The 19,217-nt window shown below is 32.1% G+C and overlaps 1 protein-coding gene across 1 annotated transcript in view; it reads right to left on the bottom strand.

Moving 5' to 3' along the window:
• Window positions 1–14,617, bottom strand: part of LOC128994740 (neural/ectodermal development factor IMP-L2-like) — a 34,820-nt gene extending 20,203 nt beyond the window's left edge. The window contains exon 1 of the mRNA XM_054419495.1: window positions 14,610–14,617. The gene's annotated coding sequence lies outside the window, so the exon portion shown is untranslated. The remainder of the gene's footprint in view (window positions 1–14,609) is intronic.
• Window positions 14,618–19,217: the final 4,600 nt, after the last annotated feature.

Here is a 19,217-nt window from a genome sequence, read left to right as displayed (position 1 = left end):
CTAAGCTTTATAAACAACTGCTGTTCCAAACATGTCAATCCTTCCCACACTCATTATTTTCTCATATCTGGAGTAAAATGCCCTCAGTAGCTTCCCCACCGTAGTTTGTAATTGGTAACAGATTATTGCAATTAACAGTGGAAAGTTGTTAGAGGTCAAGTTTTGACAGTAATGATAAATGGAGTCAAACAACAGAACTTGGAAATTCCAGCCACAATTCCCAACCCACTACTTCCAAACTGTGTATGGTAACGGTTCCGATAGTTAGATATAAGTTAGATATATTTATAACAGTTTTTGAACTTAGTATTAATAAGCTGTTTGTTTCCCCACAACTCTAAAACCAAACAGGTTTGAAGCAAAAACAAGTACAGTATTGATAATGTCATCAAACGTACTAAATGCCCACTGTCGCTCTGGTAACCAATACACTATTATGGAACCACCTATCATTAAATCGAATCCAAAAATAAAATGTTACATCTTTTAGCTGACATTGTCTATTTAAATTCATTGTTAAGCCCCTGAGCTGTAGATATCTTACAATCTTACAATGACATTGTCCTTTAAAATTTATCTAACACCTTTGGTCACGATTTTAAAAATATCCTTAAAGAACCCCCAGGAATATTTAGTCCATCAAAACGCAATAACATCTTACGTTCTCAATCCCCCAACAGCTGATGGTTCTTGCATTGACAAACCTGCACCTCATAAAAAATTAATTTAACCCGATTGATAAAGTCGCCACCAGTGAATGGCAATGCAGCACTTTTGATTCATTTAAAAATCATTTTTGCGTACACTCGCAGATCATTTTCCCATCGCCAAACACGATTGCACCACCAGAATAGTTCTCAATCCCAAAACCGCTGATTATTCTTGCATTGACATTAGATCACCTCATCAAAAATTACTGGGTCAAACCGATTGATAAAGTCGTCACCATTGTATGACGAGGCAACCCGAGGTCGTTGTAGGGCTGAGCTCTACAGAACGCAGATCATACGTCTACTCAGCAGCCTGGGCAAGCTGGCGTGGGAATATAATATTATGTGGTCCGTGCAACGCCCAAGGTTGGAGCTACAGGTTCATTGGTAGCTCTGGGTCAGCTGATGGAAATAAGAAAGTATTTTAATTCAATCGACAATGTGGAACTTGACGCAACCAATCATCAGGTGGTAGAACTTCATGGTGTACTCGTAGATTCCAACGCGTATGTAAGGGCTAATACTGCTGAGAAACCTTTTTTAGTAAGCTTTAATTGACTTCCTGTAGCTTTATAGGAAAATTTTATTTTTGATAGGTGGTAATTATTATTTTAATGCATAGCAAAAAAGAAGTTGCTGTCTACGTATCACATAGTGTATACAATAGTATGGTGTCTATCAAAATGAATACTATTTTCTTCTCTAATTTTGGTACAAAAAAAAACATTAGCACAATAAACAGGAAATACAATGGTTTTTTTTTATAAAAACCCCAATCTTACTTGAATTTTTAATGGTTCTGTATGATTAAACCAATAAGGACGATACGATGTTTTAATTTTGAAGGTCGAATTATTTTATACAGGGTGTTTCTAAATTGTCTGGACAAATTTCTGACTTGTTCCTTGTGCTAAGACAAACATCAAATACCGTATAAGTATGGGTCTAGAATGCCTAGATTTCTGTTTGTGATTTAAATAATTATTTTATATCTTGGGAATTTTTCGAGATATAAATTTCAAAATTAGTATAAATGTGTACTTTAGTAGGTAAAAAGTGATTACAAAGTTTCGTTCCAATATATCATCCCGTTTCAATATGGCGGCCATTCCAAAGCCACAAATCTAGGCGGATTTAGGTGTTAGGTGGATTAATCTTTAATGCCAAATCTCATGAAAACCGTAAATATTAAGAAAATATTTCTTCAGATCAAAAAGATAGAAATTATAAATCCAAATCAAATGAGACCTTGTTTGTTAAAATCAGATGACTGGCAAACAACTGAGTTATCAGTTTTTCTTTGACATTCGGATACGCAATTTAATATGACTTCCACATCGTTTATTATTTGTTATTTTACAGAGCAGTCAGTAATGGTAGTCCTATTAAATTGTGTAAAATGTTGTGTATTGTATGGGTTTTATAAATGGATGTAGAAAAAACTGATAACTTAGTTGTTTGTCATCCGATTTTAACAAACGAGGTCTTATTTGATTTGGATTGAAAATTATCAATCTTTTTTATTTGAAAAAAATATTTTCTTAATATTAACCGTTTTCATGAAATTTGGCACTAAAGATTTTAAATTACTGCCATATTAAAACGGCTTGAGATATTGAAACGAAACTTTGTAAGCTCTTTTTCACCTACTAAAATACACATTTATACCAATATTGAAATTTCTGTCTTGAAAAATGCCCAAGATATAAAATAATTCTTACAAATCACAAACAGACCGACAAACAGAAATATAGGCTGTTTAGACCCATACTTATATGGCATTTTATGTTTGTCTTAGCCCAAGGAACAAGTCTACAAAATATGTCCAGACAATTTGGAAACACCCTGTATATGTCCTCGAGGTTATTATTTAGATGATAAAACTAATAGAATTTTTATATGGTCCTTTGATGCACGTGTATTGCAAATTTATCTTTTTCACTTTCTCCTTGAGAGCGATTTTAAGAGGAGCTGATTTGAAAGACAATTCATTTCAACTCGTTGCTTTTGAATTACTGTAATGTAATAGTTTGTTTTAACGAGATCCATGTTTACAAAACGTGATTGTATATTTGTATCAAGATTATCGATGTTTTGGGTTATCACTGTCGTTCTAAAATCCCAATTAACATAAGCATAGTCCAATATGTTAAAGCATGGTTCCATAAGTCATAGAGGTCGGGGCCATAAGATAATGGTTTGTATTTTAAGACAGTTTCGTGGAAATAAAAAACTCTAGATAGTTAACTTAATGAAAAATGTGTTTAGCTCTAAGAGACATTGAAATTACAAATACATAATTATAAAAGTATGAAAAATCCTTCCTCATGTACTTCGTGTTAAATACCGCATAACAAAATAAATAAAGAGATTTTCTGTATAATTTCTTAAAATGTATTCAGGTTTTCACATTTTATGTGGACCGAGTACTTAGAGTGGACATTCTCTATACATTTACACAACAAATTAAATTACAAACTTTGTGGTTGCTTAAGGAAATTTGTTACTGTAAAACGGTGGTTTTTATTAATAGAAACAATTTTTGAAATACATTAAATGAACACATTGGGGTATTAACTGAGTGTTTAACTAACGTGCAAACAATTATTGTTCTTTGGTACGGGTATCAACATTTAAAACATTTAGCATTTCACATTTTTGCTGGGGCTGTGTAGTAATCTTGTTATGTTTTAGGTACTTCTCTCTCGCCTGAGGACGATATTAGATTTCAGATTCCGAAATGTCGCGGAAACTTTTTATTAACTGAATCAGATGGAAAACGTTAACAATAATCTCTCAAATACGATAAACATACCATCACCAAATAATAGCGACAAACTTCAGATAAAGGCCAAAACAACGCTAGAACGCTACAAAAGGTTGACTATCTCATTTTTAATTCCTTTTTAAGACACGATTTACTTACATTCCCATCTCATAATTATGATTAAATGATAAGTAACAAGGATCTATCAGGGATTATTCAGCCAATATGAAATACAAACTATGCAGAACATTTTTTTATCTTGGATTTGTTGAATCGCTGTCTGCAATAATTTCTGCATATCGACAAAAATAATTATATTTGGTAGATTTGGAGAATGTTTTTTTCTGGATTTGTTGAATCACTGGATTTGTTTGAATCCTCCTAGAATCACTCTCTTCAATAATTTGTTCATATAAAAAAATATTTCGTAACGGTTTTCTAAATTTGGTAGACTATCGACAAAAATAATTATATTTGGTAGATTTGGAGAATGTTTTTTTCTGGATTTGTTGAATCACTGGATTTGTTTGAATCCTCCTAGAATCACTCTCTTCAATAATTTGTTCATATAAAAAAATATTTCGTAACGGTTTTCTAAATTTGGTAGACTAATAGAGATCTAAATAAGTACTAGTTTGGTCATTTATTCTGTCCATACTACCTAATAATTCGTTTGCAAACAGCAGTAATCAATGAAAACATAGTTAAAAAAAACTAATGACTTCTCAAGTAATCGTTCCATATATTCTCCATTTCAATTCAATGGTTTTATTTATGCGACTATATACGTTTCAGAAATAGAATCACTCTCAAAACTTTCGAGGTTTTGTTAAAAATTCAACTAATTCTGCTAATTAAACAAAAAATGTTAGGGGGCGAAGCCCCGTAAAAAAAGTACTGCACAGTGCACGTATAATATTGAGTGGGATCTTTCATTTAGACCATGTTTGCGAGGACAATTGAAGAAAAATGGTCAATAAAAACTCTAATAAAACCTTTTTTGCGGATTAAGAATATTTATTTTACATGAATATATTACATATTTTTAATTGTTATAAACAAGCCCCCCTTACTTCATTATACTTTACAGTAGCGGGTGAAGACCTTATCCAAAGGGGCATCCTCATTCTCAGCGTTTGGAACCGGTACGCCCAGTCTCTGGGGAAATTTAAAGCATCTAGAGCGAAAAGTTCCCAGAATTTGGAATGTATTTACATAAATGTACGATTCAACATTTGACAAATGGCAGACGTATTTCCTTGAACTACTTGAGATTTGATTCATTCAACAGACAAACCGGTAAAATGGACGATCCCATCAGTCATTAGTGACCCCGTGTCCTTGTAAAATCTGAAAGTCAATCAAATGGAAGCTCCGTCATGTAGTTCAGAATGAAAAATGGTGCAGATACGCAAATGTGTTTGGTAACATTTGAAATGTTGATTGTTGGATTTCTTATTAAAATTTTAAATGTCCGTATGAAGCTGCATGAACTTTGATGCACACAGTCGCAATCTTAACAATGCCAATAAGAGAGATTTCATCACTTTTAAGTGACATGTATTTTGTTTCTAGATGGACCAGAAGCTAAAGTTGAGATCCGAACTCCGAGCCCAGGCGTTATCACATAGCTACACACCGTTTTTGGTTTTCAAGATTTGAACATATTGACCGTTGTAGGTAGAATTATAACTACAACTACAACCTAATAATTACACCACTCAACTCAACATTGTCAACAATTACAAAAATAGAATAGTTAATAATAATTTATTGTATATACTCATAACTAACTGTCTACTCAATGCTAATTATTCAGTTTTACCATTATTACAAATTTGAAATCCACTACATATCCGTACTGAATTTTCAGTGTTTTTGACAATAAAAAATAATGAAATGATAGTGATAAGAATGTTCCATACGTCTCGTGTTAATTTTAATTTTAAAATAGTTTCGGAAGCACGTATTTATATTGTTAAGGGTTTATACTACAGAAAATTGTGTTTACAGTATATAGTGATAAAGCTCAATTTTATTTTAATTCACATATCTTTGCTAAGAGTAAATTTCTAGATACATTGGGTGTTAGGTCAATCACCCCCTGTCAATCAAAAACTTTAGTATCGGGGATAAGTAGTAGTTTGCCTTGTTTATTTATGTTGGGTGGAATTTGAGCATAGGCTATATTTGGGAAATTCAAATAATAGTTTATTAACAGTTGTGATATTACGCTATGATCTGCCGATGTATCCGATTATCACGCATCCAATGTTAAATGTTTATATTTAAGAGCAACAATGATTATAGCCTACACCACGTTCCGATAGAGGCGAGTTCGTATGTTTTACTAATGAAACATTTCCGCCATTCTTTGAGGAGGCAGTAAGATAAGCCTATGTCATTAACACCTTATGCCCGTAGACCTGTAGACATACATTAACCCTATTGACACCTAGGCGTTTGTGTGGTTAGGTGGTTGTAGGCCGGTCCACCTGAAACAGTTCTCACTCACGTCGTATAGTCCTACTAGAACGAGTATTCACCGATTCTGTACTGAACTTTGTGTTACCGACTTCATTTACTACTTGAATCCTCTTAAACCACAGGTTTTATAAAACATTATCATTTGTGGTTGCAAGTTGTTTGTTACAGTTCACAATCAGTGACTAACTTTGAATTGCATTATAAAATAACAATTCAATTAAATAGTTATTTGTGTAACTAGTGGTGAAAGTGGCACTTTGCTGCACACGAGAGCAATGTTTAGGAATGATCTCGAGTGCAGCAAAGGCCTTTTTCACTCGTGTTACACATTATATTTTTCCTACAGTCCCTATAAAGCATATAAATAATTAGTCTTTCAAACACTATACAACACGTTTTGAGGTTCAGCTGGCAAAACAAATGGTGCCCTAGAGAAAGTAGTACCCGCGGTCCGTATCACTCCGCTATTTTTCCTCGGCAAGAATTATGCTCCGCGTTTTGAGAATATAGTTCCGTATGATTCTGTAATTTGAAGTGGTTTCCGTGCCTAAAAAAAATGCTTTAAAGTTATTTTCTTGTTTATTAAGATAGTAGGAATGTTTTAAAAACGTTTAAAAGAAAAGTCCAGAAAGTTCAGAAATACCGAAACTATAAACACGAAATGACAGTTAAATCGTAGTTATAATAGTCAATCAGCTGCTCATAGTATTTTTATCTTAAAGTGTTGCCAACCTATTTCCAAGCGTACACGGATTACGTGTATAATAGAACCACGCTGTTTTGTGTTGTTTCGTTGGAATCCTGATGTGCGGCAAAGTATAAACCGTACGGCAAAGTATAAACCGTACGGCAAAGTATAAACCGTACGGCAAAGTATAAATATGCAGCAATTAGAAGCTTTCTGTACTATAAACAGTACAAGGAAGCCAACTTTGTCGGGTGACTGTAGGAAAAATATTTTTACGTCTACATATCTGAGTGCCTATTTAGAAGTATAAGAAGCCTTGAGGATAAATAATTGAGTTGAGATCATTAGCTTTGTTAACGGCTAAGATCAGCTGGTTCTGTAGCAAAGATCATTTTTATTCAGGAACAGTCTAATGATCAAATACACCCACCGCAGCAAACCTGCAGACATATTTCCATTTGCCTGATTGGATTTTCACTGAAACTATTTGTTTTTAAGGTCTAAACAATTTTCAAAAACGAGATTGAAAAATGTTATGTTTTTAGTGTGAAAACAAATGGGAAAACAACATTTTACCCCTTAAAACCCCCATAAAACCCGTCCCTATAGTCCGATCATAGTTTTTCGCAAACTCGTTTGAATAAATGTAGGTTCACACGTTTATACCAAATTCCATAAAAATCGGGTAATTTATGCTCGAGTTATCGTGGTAACGGACATATATGATGTGAATTTGAACGATGGTGTTTTTGGCCTCTGCGGGTCTCAAAATGAAAAAGTAAATCCGTCCCAGGTCCAGGTCTTTAGCTTATTCCCTAAATGGGAAATTCCCTAAAACAGCCGGCCCCTGTTTCGAACTATACAAATTAGCTGTCATTTTTCAGGATCGAACCGGCAACCCTTTGGTTATCGCGCGTTAGTACTCACCTGAGCACTATAACCAACTATTGGTAAATTCCCTATTTCTATCGAATATAAGGGGATATCACAATCAGACAATCGTATCTTTTTACATTATTTATCATGTTTCAAAGCAGTATCAGTTTCTCGCCCAGTTTCCTCAACACGGTGTTGAACTCAGAGCGATGTTCAATTTATTTCGTTTTAACTTGATTCCATTCCAAGCGTCCAGTACAAAAGTTGATTTCAGCAGTCATATAGCTAATGAAAGTTGTAATTTGTTGGTATTTATGGAACTTGATTTTGATAATAAATGTAGGAATTAATTCAATTTCGAATATACTTTCCGTTATTTTTAGTTTTATAAATTACAGCTTACAAGGTTGAAAGGAATATTTATCCGATTTTGAGTCAGGGTGTATAAGATGTGCAAGTGTTCCAGTAAACTGTTGTAGTAAAAAATAAGAATTAAATTGGAATCAACTTTTTGTAGTTAGTTTCACTTGAGTAAGAAGTTAAATGTTATTAATCTAATTATTACTTTAAATTCGTTGATAAAAAGGTGTTAGAGTTTGACGGCAACATTTACTTTTCCAATAAAATACAATTAAATAAAAGACGATAAGATACAGAGATAGAAAATGATTGAGAAATATTAGGATGAGAGACTTGAATTATGATAAAACATAAGACAATTATCATTGTTGAATGATTTGGAAAGATAATATTTTAAAAGTACACTAAACATTTTGTATTACAAAAATATCTGTTCATAGTTAAAAAAGGTGTCAATATATTAAACGTTACAACTATTGTTTACCCATTTGTTGGCCAAGATCGTTGTATTGGAAGTTCGTCGACACGCAATGGAAAATCTTGTTTACCGTTACTGGCTTTAGTTATTCAGAATCATTTAAAACTATTCCACATAACAGTTCCGCTACGGAAAACATTTAAAATGAAAATAGTTTTCAAATGTCAATAGACTTTCTCCTTTATAAAAACAGAGTCTTGACCTCTAGTATTCCTATATACACGTGATGCAAGGTTTTATTGAATTTTGTATTTAGATCGTCTCATGCGGACTCAACGCGTTCGTGGGGAAAGACACACATAACCAAAAATTTTGTTACGTGGGAAACGTGGTCAGTTTCAAGGGGTTGTTGGGGCTGCACCCCCTCCCCCTCCTAAAATATGTAAGTCTCAAATGTATGTGCAACTGAATATTATTACCCGACGTTATGTCGATAGATTGCTCCAAAATACAAGTTTTCAGTTTATTGTGTCCAAAATTTTCAATGAGGAGGAATCCAAACCTGCTTATTTGTATTAAATTATTGGAGCAGTCCCTCTTCAACTGGCTACATCGACCATTGGTGGGAAGGGAAATGGAAGAATGAGTTAAGAGTTGTTTGAGGGATAAGGAATGTCAGGCAAGTAATCGTGAAGACGATTTGTATATCTTAATATCAAACTGCACTTAAAGTAGTTTTTTTATATTATATATTTCGAAGAGTGTTAAACAAAATTGTTTGCCTTTAACAATAATCATGCATTTAGTTAATATTTGATGATTTGGAGTGCAGTTGTGTATTATTTACCTACAATATTATACATAAATTATACAGTTGTTGATAAAGACTAAATGCTGATACTGGTGACAAAATATGCCACCTCTTCAATTAGGCAAACCTCACGAATTGTTCGCTTCTTCTACTAATAAAAGTCATATTACAGTATCCGCGGCGGATGTATTGATGTATTGATTTGGTTTTGCTCGTTAATTTTATTGGTCGTAGATTTCGGGTCAATTAATTTTACAATTAATATTATTTTCATTAAATATGTTACTATGATACAATTTATTCATTTTCAGTACTGTTTATTTAGGCGAATACTGTAAAAAAAATATTTAATGAAAATAATATTAATTGTAAAATTAATTGACCCGAAATCTATGACCAATAAAATTAACGAGCTAAACCAAATCAATACTGTATTCTGCTCGATTTTATTGTACATTATACAACTGAACAATAAAATCTCAGTTTGGTCCAATTACTAACTAACCAAATGTGTTCTTACATTCAACTCTGAGGTACAATTACCATAAATAGCAGGGGAAGTTACCCCTACGTAGGAGGAGAAATTCATCCCAGGAGACGAACATGATATCCTCAGCAACTTATCATAGTAAGCAGGTATGAGAATAGCAGGCTATACATTTGACTGTTTTTCTTGCAAATTCCAAGGGCATACTGTTTTTATGGTTTAAATCAAATGAGTGTAATATTACATTTAACCTATTCAAATCATTTAAAATATAGGCATATTGTTGTAAAATATTAAATATGTGACCATTTTGATTGGATTTAATTGTATTTCACATTTAAATATGCCGTCTCTTAAATGTTTACTAGTACTAAAAAGAATTTGCTCGGTACTTTACAATGCAATCACACATATTCCCTAAATTCTAATACAACGAGAAAGATTTTCCTCGAAAACACTTTAAATTCATTATTTGTCATTTTTTCATTACAATTAGCAATAAGTTAAACTGATTAAGTAATTTAAAATAACAATAAACAAAAATACCCCACAGCAAACCTGTAGACTAAGCGAATTTCCATTTGCCTAGTTGTATTTCTACTAAAAGATTTCCTAAAAAAAGTCGGATATATTCCCTTTTTAAATACAGTTAGGTTTAATGGGTCATAGGTTTGCTGCGACAGGAAAATAACAAAGTGCGTTTTTTATTTGTAAAAAGTCAATAGTTTGGTAAAAAATTAAAAGAGTTTGCAAATTTTTATCCAAATGTATCCATAAATAAGCAAACTACAACAGTTTATTTATACTCTATAAAAATAGCATGGATACAGCAAAATCAATGGAAATAAAATAATATTTTCAAACTGCAGTTTTATTTTATTTTTTCCCCATAGCTATTTAGCGTACAATACTTCAGTATACTAAATCATTTGTTTTTAAGCTCTACATAATGGTTTAGAAATACACTGTTAAAAATATTTGTTGAGGGTTAAAACGGGTAACTTAAACACCATTTTCACACCATAAAACCCCCCATAAACCCTCGTTGTCCGATCATGCCGGTATGCTAACTCATCCAAATAAACGTGCGTTTACACATTGGTACCAAATTTAATCAAAATGGGTTGATCTTTACATGAGTTATTGAGCTAACGGACACATATAAAAATATAGATACAGTGTGAGTTTTAATTGTCATCCCCCCAACCTTTTTCTACATGTTTTCAAATATCAATCCCGGATCACTTTTACACATGGTTGTGTAGTAATAATACATATAATATGAATTTGAAACGCTGGTGGTTTTGGTCTCTGAGGACCTCAAAACGAGAAAGTATATCGATCCCGGGACTTTCCGATATTTTCCTGACACGGGAAATTTGCTAAAAGATAGTGATCGTATAAAATTTTTATTATTTTAATTATATTATTTGTACATTTCCATGAAGATTTCCAGGTCAAATCCATTTACAAACAAAATAAAACAAGATTCCTAGGAATTTTTTTACATTAGAAATTTACATTTTTAGCCATATCTACAAACAAAATGCCTTACCTGTCATCCAAATCTTTATTCGATACAATTTTAAACAAGAATGCTCAAGACTTTAAAACAACAATTAACATACAAAATGCCTTACTAGTTCTATTTATTAACTGGGAAAACATAATTTTCTTACTATTTTACACTAAAGAGAGCTGTATTTGTTTAAGATATTTGAATATTAAGAGTGTTTAAAATAGTTTTCCCAACAACCACCTTTGTCTTAGTACTTAATTAAAAGGTGTTTAAAAACTAAGGTAACGTTTCTATCAATAATTGAAAATCTCCCCCGCCACAACAAACATAAGCGAATTTCCATTTGCCTGATTTTATATTCACTTAAATCTATTTAATTAAATAACGTTAGTTTTGACGAGAACCTAGGTTTGCTGCTACAGGGAGGGTAGTAATGTTTTTTTAGTAAAATGTTAATGACTAAGTATATAATTAATAAATTTTTCTATTTTTATAAAAATATATCCATAAACAATCAAACTACAAGAATTTCCGTATCTCCGCAAGAATAATATACTATGGTAATTTAAGGATTACGATTTGTTGAATCTTCTCCTTGAACAATAACCGTAAAAAACCATTCAATAAACAATTTTTTAAGGTCTACAAAATGGTTTGAAGAAAAAATGCTGAATTCTATGTTTTGACCATAATATTTACCTTATAAACCCTTAAAACCCCGTTCCCATGGTCCAATCGTGCTGGTTTGCGAGCTCGTTCGAATAAACGTCGGTGTACTCGTTTGAAGCAAATATATGAATTTTGAACGGATAGTGTTTTTGGCTTCTGCGGACATTAAAATGAGAAGGTAAATCGGTCCCAGATCTAGGTCCTACCATAAAAATCAAAAAACGCTTATACAAAAAAGTACTGCCTATACATAAGCATGGATACACGAAAGATATTGTACTTTATTTTCAACCTTATACAAATAACCGGAATGTTTCCTCATTTGCGATGATAAAGTCAAATTACCCATGTTTGGACGGTAATTAGCATCAAATGTCCTCCCTTTAATACAATGTACAGTAATTACATTTTTCTCGGTGTGGGTGTCTTAATAGTGTCAATTAGTGGCAGCTGCACTGTTACTTGAATAAGGTAATTATTTTAACTACCAAAACTATACAAAATGTGCCAAGTATACATTAAATTAAGTAAAAAATAGCATCAAGTTTGTATTTAAGTATACCTGTAATATTATTAATTAAGCAATGATACATTTAATTATTTTGAAACTATAACACATTGGGGCCAAGTTTAGAAAAAAAAAACTATAAATATAACTAAAACTATTTTTGTAAGATGTATCGTTATTGTATTGTTTGTAATTTATCGTTATTGTTTTTGTATTTATCGTTATTGTATCGTATTGTTTGTAAACTTTTTTTGAGGGACGTCCTTAGAGTTACAAATGAACTATTGGAAATGTTTATAGAAGGGGCTTAAGTTGGGATAAAAATGTGGTTGCTGTATTTGAAAAACAATAAGTGCAGACGAGGTAATAACCTTCACCTTATTTTAGTGAAAAACAAATTAAATAAATTGTTAAATGAAACAAAAACACTACTGATTGAAAAGGTTCTGTACAAATCAGCTATCCATAATGTTATACTACTGTATATAGTTTTTTTTAACCTATAATCATAGAAAATACATAAGGTTAGTCTATGATAAAACATACTCCTTTAGTAGATTTCTCATCATTATGGAACTAAACAGCTGAAGCCAAATTTATTGTTAGTTAACCCTAAAATAATAGAAACAAAATTTTGTGTCACCGATCATGAACTAGACACGAAAAACGAGGTTCAAAATTCACGATGGGATGAGAAGTCTGCTTAAAGTTGGTTAGTCTATGCTATAAGTTTAAAACTACTAGTTACTACTAGTTATAAAGTACGAAAATTTTTTACTGTATTAAACTAAGTAACATATCCGAAAATAATATGTTGACCTAGGCTAAGATTTTCCATAATCTGTTTTATTGATTTGCCAAGTCATTGGGTAGTTGTGTTCATAAAATTGTAAGTTGCAATACTCGGCAAAAGTGTATTTGTTTAATTCTTTTATAACTAAGATCGTTAATACTGAATATATTTATGAATGCTGGTTTGAAACTACAGAAGATTAGCCATTAAAAACTTATCCAATGTATATAAGTTAAAAATCTTATTAGAACTGACCTTTCTAAATTTAGTATAAGCTTGTGAAAATCACAAGTGAAACAACAATTGACTACAGATAGCCCACGTGAACGAGTATGCTCCTTTGTATAATTATATGGTGATATACCAAATTTCATCAAAATCGGATAGTTTTTGCTCGAGTTATCGTGCTAACGGACACACACACACACACACATATTGTACATGATTTCAAACGGATAGCGTGTTTGGCCTCTAGGGACCTCAAAACGAAAAAAAGTAGGAACATCGGTTCTGGGTCCACGTTTTACCATGAGTACTACGGCAATTGCATATTCCCTATATGGGAAATTCGCTAATAAAAAATAGAAGTATCCAGTATGGGAACAAAGATTTTCAACGTTAGCGAACTATTTCAACTCAGTTCTCTCGTTTGCGGACTTTGTTGAGTGTAATTTAAAACAGTAGCATTGGCTACTGTTGTTGTTTAACTTAAAAAAATATGACTTTCATACAAATGTCCGTTTTTTTACAACTATAAATATTTCTCAAAATACTTCTCAAAAACTACAACTGTTTTAGGTGAACTTTTTTGGTAGAATGATTACAATGTAATATTTTAACTGGTCTTTGCTTGTGTTGTTCGTATTTAGGGAGCTCATGGATTCTAAAAAATAATGTTCTGTGTCTTAAAACGTCAATTAAATTGTATTCAATAATTAAATTGCAAAAATTGATCATTCGATATTTTGTTTCGCGAATGACAGATTGTTTGATTGGTTGAATTGTTAAATTTCAGTAAGTTGAATACCATAATATTCCCAAATATGTTTACCTCAACAATGTCATATTACTGTACAAGTAGGTATTTGAAAGTGTCTGAAATTTCTATTTTAACTTAACAGTATTGTTCTGGGTTTGTTTTCATTACGTAATTGGTTTATTATTACTATTATAGTTTGTAGTTAGTTTGTAACTGTCTAACAAATCGACTGATTGGTTGAGTTTCAGTAGAGAAACGTCTAACCTCAATAAGGTTAGCTCAAAATGTTAAGCAACCTTAATACTTAATACCTTAACACCATATTTCCTTTGGTTTTAACAAAGTGTCAAATAGTGTCAAAATATTTTATATTAGTTTACTGCAAATGCAACTTCTGATCACCCCATTTTCTACCATTACTTTCAACCCACATTAAAGTAAAAAATTTCAAAAATCAATCTAAGTAAGATATGATTATTTTGCATGTAGATTTGTGTTAAGATAATGATTACGTGCAAAACTGATGATGATACTCACAGTTCGAAGTGTCGACAAGGAAGACCGGTAGCGCAGAGGAGGACAGCTTATATCTATCTCCTCCCCCATCCCTCCCCCACAATCAGCTGTTATCTCTTATCAATCAATGGACACCTGCCCCTACCTCCCCTAACTACTTGTTGCAACCACAGAACTATCAATGGTGAGCGCTCGCCACATTCCGTGATGTCTGCTGGTTCAGTCCATAATCAAGACAATAGTATGGTTCTACATTTATGTCATCCATTGATTGACACAGATCAAAAACACAAATTTTATAATTTTGGACATAACATATAACATCTATTACGTATCTTTAGGTAATAAATAACTAAAATTTTCTTTTAGGCTTAAGTTTTGTAATTTTTTTTATGTATAAAAGGTGTATTTCCTTAATTTTACTTTATCTTATCTAATATATTTTACTTGTATAGTTATAGATTACAGCTTATAATTTTAATTTCTTGCAGAGAATTCTTGTTTAATTATACGCTATTGTAAAATTAAATAGAAACAACGACGACTCTTTAACTGATTTTCCACACACACAGGCGAGTAGACTTGAGGTATATTTGTACTCTTTTGGCCACTGCTGTATTGGAAACATATCTTTTGAATCTTCAAATCAGTTCATAGTAAGGAGAATTAATTGTTTCGTGTTTTATCAATAAAATTGCTTGCGTACATGTTCTAGAATTTGAAAGATAACAGAAAACGCTACGTGAAATTCATGGTTTCAAATTATGTCCCTAAGTCACATAAGACTGCTAAGTATACTAATTACGTGTAGGTGTCAAATTAATTAAATAATGGCTCAATGATATGAGCATACATTTTTTTCAGTTACGTTGTTTTTTGGAAACGTTTAAAAACTTAAGTTTGTTGCTCATCCGAGGACTTTCAAAACTTTACCTTTAAACGTATTATATCCATCAAAACTATTAATCAATGATACTCTCTAAGAAATTATTGACGTTGGATAGTAACAACTAGGATTTTGACTGTTCCCGTTAAAAATATAAAAAAAATAAAAATCAAAAGACGTTGATAAAAGAACAGCCCTTATGTCAATTGTGGCCTATATCACACATAGCATTTACTTATTCCCACGTTCTATTAGGAATAGTAGAGGTTACATAAATAATGCAATTCCTCAGAAATCAAATTAATGTCATATGCGTTACGCAACCTTCATATAGGTTATACAAGTTATAGGTACCATAACCTTGGTCACGTTTAGATTCGATATTATCAAAGTTCAATGAGCATTGCCTTCAAATTTTATCTAGAATGAATTAGAATGTCATAAATTAAAATTCACGCGTATGATAAAGTAGAGAATAAATTATAGGATCATTTAGTGTAAATTATTTGATGAAAGTTATTATGTAAGTTAGATTAAGATTTTTTTAACAAAGTCGGTGAGGTTTTTAACCACCTTATAATAATCTGGGTAGTTTATAAGTTTGGTAGAAATATTAAGGAAATTGTAATTAATTTTAACTCATGAGAGGATTTATATTTATTTATAAAACCGTATTGTACAGTACCCTCAATCTCTTAAGTATTAAAGAGACCCCTAATGTGATTGTTTCTGTAGTTCCATGCTGTGAACATAGAAATTCGATTTATTCATTTGTTCACCTGTTTAATAAAGTTTTGGAATCTGAAACCAGATCCAAAATCCCGGCTAGATCCGGGCTTTAGGGAGAAGAAAAAATATCGGTGAAAACCCTGGAATTTGTAAAATCTAAAAATAGCCGATGTTTAGATCAGACAAAATAGTGAATACGAAAAAGTTAAAAACTACATATCACAACTATAATTAGTTTCTTTCACTTCTTTATAAGTTTTCCTTTTATTTTTGTGTTTATCAACACAAATGGTATTCTTAATTTTTTTTAATTTAGTTTACTAATCGTGTCATGTTCTAACTATTTTGCCACTTGATGTTGTTAGATACCAGATCTCAAAACGTTGTTAACTTACAATTTTGCCATTGATAGTAGCCAATGGTTTGATTAATGATAGGTAAGAACTGTTCACATTTCCTTCAATTTAAAACCAAACTTTCTATTATTAATGAACTTTAAACTAAAAAGAAAATTAATTCAGTATCATCCTATCATTCGCTGCAGTAGACCTATGTATTCCTTACATCGAATCCCGTCCTGAAGTGAGAAAATATTCTCTAAAAGAGTTTTAAAGTTTCTCACCTGATGACAGGATCAGATTCCAGATCTCAAAACCTCGTGAAGACTTTGTTTTTACTAATTGTGCTGGAAATTACTGCAATAATGACTTAGAGAGTGATAACTCGCCATCAAGACAAATTAACTTGAAATAAAAGTGGTTTTATATTTTATTATGTTTCAATTTCAGCTCGTCGTTTCTTCTCTTTATAGGACTCCGTTTCTCCCTCAACCCAGACTGAGCCAATCGTCAAGTGAACTTTTGCTACTCAGCCAATCATTGGCTGCCCTCCAAGTGCGGGGAGATCTGTGAGTTTGAATCATTCAATCTTCGGCTTGACGTTTTCCTCGTTCTTAGCATGTAATTTCCATGTAGACTCATTTTCTATTCAAAATTGTCGTGACGTGCGTTAAGCTCATATTATTTATCTATCCTATGCTTGTTTTGTTGTGAAATTAAGTGCGTATGATTGATTGAACGCAATTGGCATGTTTCAAGTTTTTTAGGAAACATTTGTAAAGACTTTCCACTGGCGCTTTACACTATATGACAAAAAAATCTCGAAAACCATTGGGTCTCTAGCTGTTAGAGAACAGGACTTGTGGCCTGGAGTCTCGGGTTCAAATCCCGTCACTCACTAATACCTCTAAGCTACGTAACAGTATCGTACGGTGGTAACCTGCTTCAAGCGTAATTCCACCGATTTACAAAACAAAGATGTCTCCCTCGTGAACTTTCCCTTTATCGGAGAATCCGCCTTCACTAGAAGCCATTCAATAATGAAAATCATTAACTATCGGTTAGTTAACCTTGACAAACATTTGCCCACCGCTGTCCACCATTGGTCTAATGATGGAGAGCCATGAGTCACTAATTTGTACCAGGAACTGTCCCCCCAGGGCGGGGAAACTTTTAAGGTTTATACTCGGTCAAGGATCCTTGGCAATATGATACTTTAGCACGACAACATACCGTGAGGCCTTCAGCCTTGTAACACTTAACGTTTCTCTCTGGAAACGTCTTCCAAAGAATTAAAGGAAAACTCTTGTCAGTAAGGAAACTTTTTGCCAAGTTTGTTTAGCAAAGATTATTACTAGTGATACACAAAGTAATCTTTAAAAGATTTATATTAAATTTAGGTTTGTAACACTTTTCAGGAGAACAGCAGATTGGGCTGTTAAAATTTGGAAAACTAATTAGCAGCTTTCTGTATTGTAGAATCCTTTTTACAAAAAACAATATTTCTTTATTACATGGTGTTAAAAAATAACTAATATTTGTAAACACCATTTAATGTTGTAGGAATATGTGGTTAAAACATTATTAAAAACATAATCTACCATTATTAGCATAAGCCCAATCAGGTTCAACGTATCTTCTTTCTGATTGTTGGCGGGATACATTGTAAAAAACTTCTATTTTCCAATTAGAATCTTTTTGACAAAAATCCATATTTTTTATTACACGGTGTTAAAAATAACTAATACTTGTAAACACCATTTAATGTTGTAGGAATATGTGGTTAAAACATTATTACAAAGATAATTTACCATTAATAGTACAAGCCCAGTCAGGTTTAATGTATCTGCTTTCTGAATGTAGGCGGGACACGTTGTAAAAAAACATCTATTTTCCAATTAGAATCTTTTTGACAAAAATCCATATTTTTTATTACATGGTGTTAAATAACTTAAACACCATTTAATGTTGTAGGAATATGTGGTTAAAACATTATTAAAAACATAATTTACCATTAATAACGTAAGCCCAATCAGGTTCAATGTATCCGCTTTCTGATTGTAGGCGGGACACATTGTAAACAAAATATATTTTCCCTAAAGGGATAATATCTACGTTTTCTCTCCATAATTTCATGTTATTCAACCAAAATATATCTTGTTTTAAATCTCAATGACAGAGGTCTCAAAACCTGTAAATAAATTGATTGCTAATGGATTTATATATATATTTTATATCTGTATCGCAAAACTATAAGTTAATTATTTTTATTGTAATCATCATCAAAGTATGTTTTGTATATCCCAAGTGGAACTTAGAGTGATAAAAAAAAAAAATATTATTAACTAGATGGCTGTATAACATTTCTACCATTTAGAATACCTTCAAGTTGAAAATACGCGATCGATCACGCTTACTCTTTAAGATTATTATTACATCAGTAGGACGATTTTATTTCTATTCTAAATTTAAACTGAATCAGTCATCAAGAAGGCGAAAATTCTATTTCAGTCTCAGGAACAGTTGTATATTGTGATGGCATCACCAGAGTTGTACTTTGACATATCAGTTGTAAGTGTTAATCTGCCAATGGCTATTGAAGTGGCGCTGTTTGATATTTCATATCAGTTACAGCTTTTATAAATGAGGCACGAGCGACGGCGCGAGTCAAGATAA

The sequence above is a fragment of the Macrosteles quadrilineatus genome, unplaced genomic scaffold, assembly GCF_028750875.1.
Source record: "Macrosteles quadrilineatus isolate MER2022 unplaced genomic scaffold, UCM_ALF_1.0 Scaffold_5__1_contigs__length_97177068, whole genome shotgun sequence".
Lineage (NCBI taxonomy): Eukaryota > Metazoa > Arthropoda > Insecta > Hemiptera > Cicadellidae > Macrosteles > Macrosteles quadrilineatus.
This window is presented reverse-complemented; position numbering and strand designations above follow the sequence as displayed.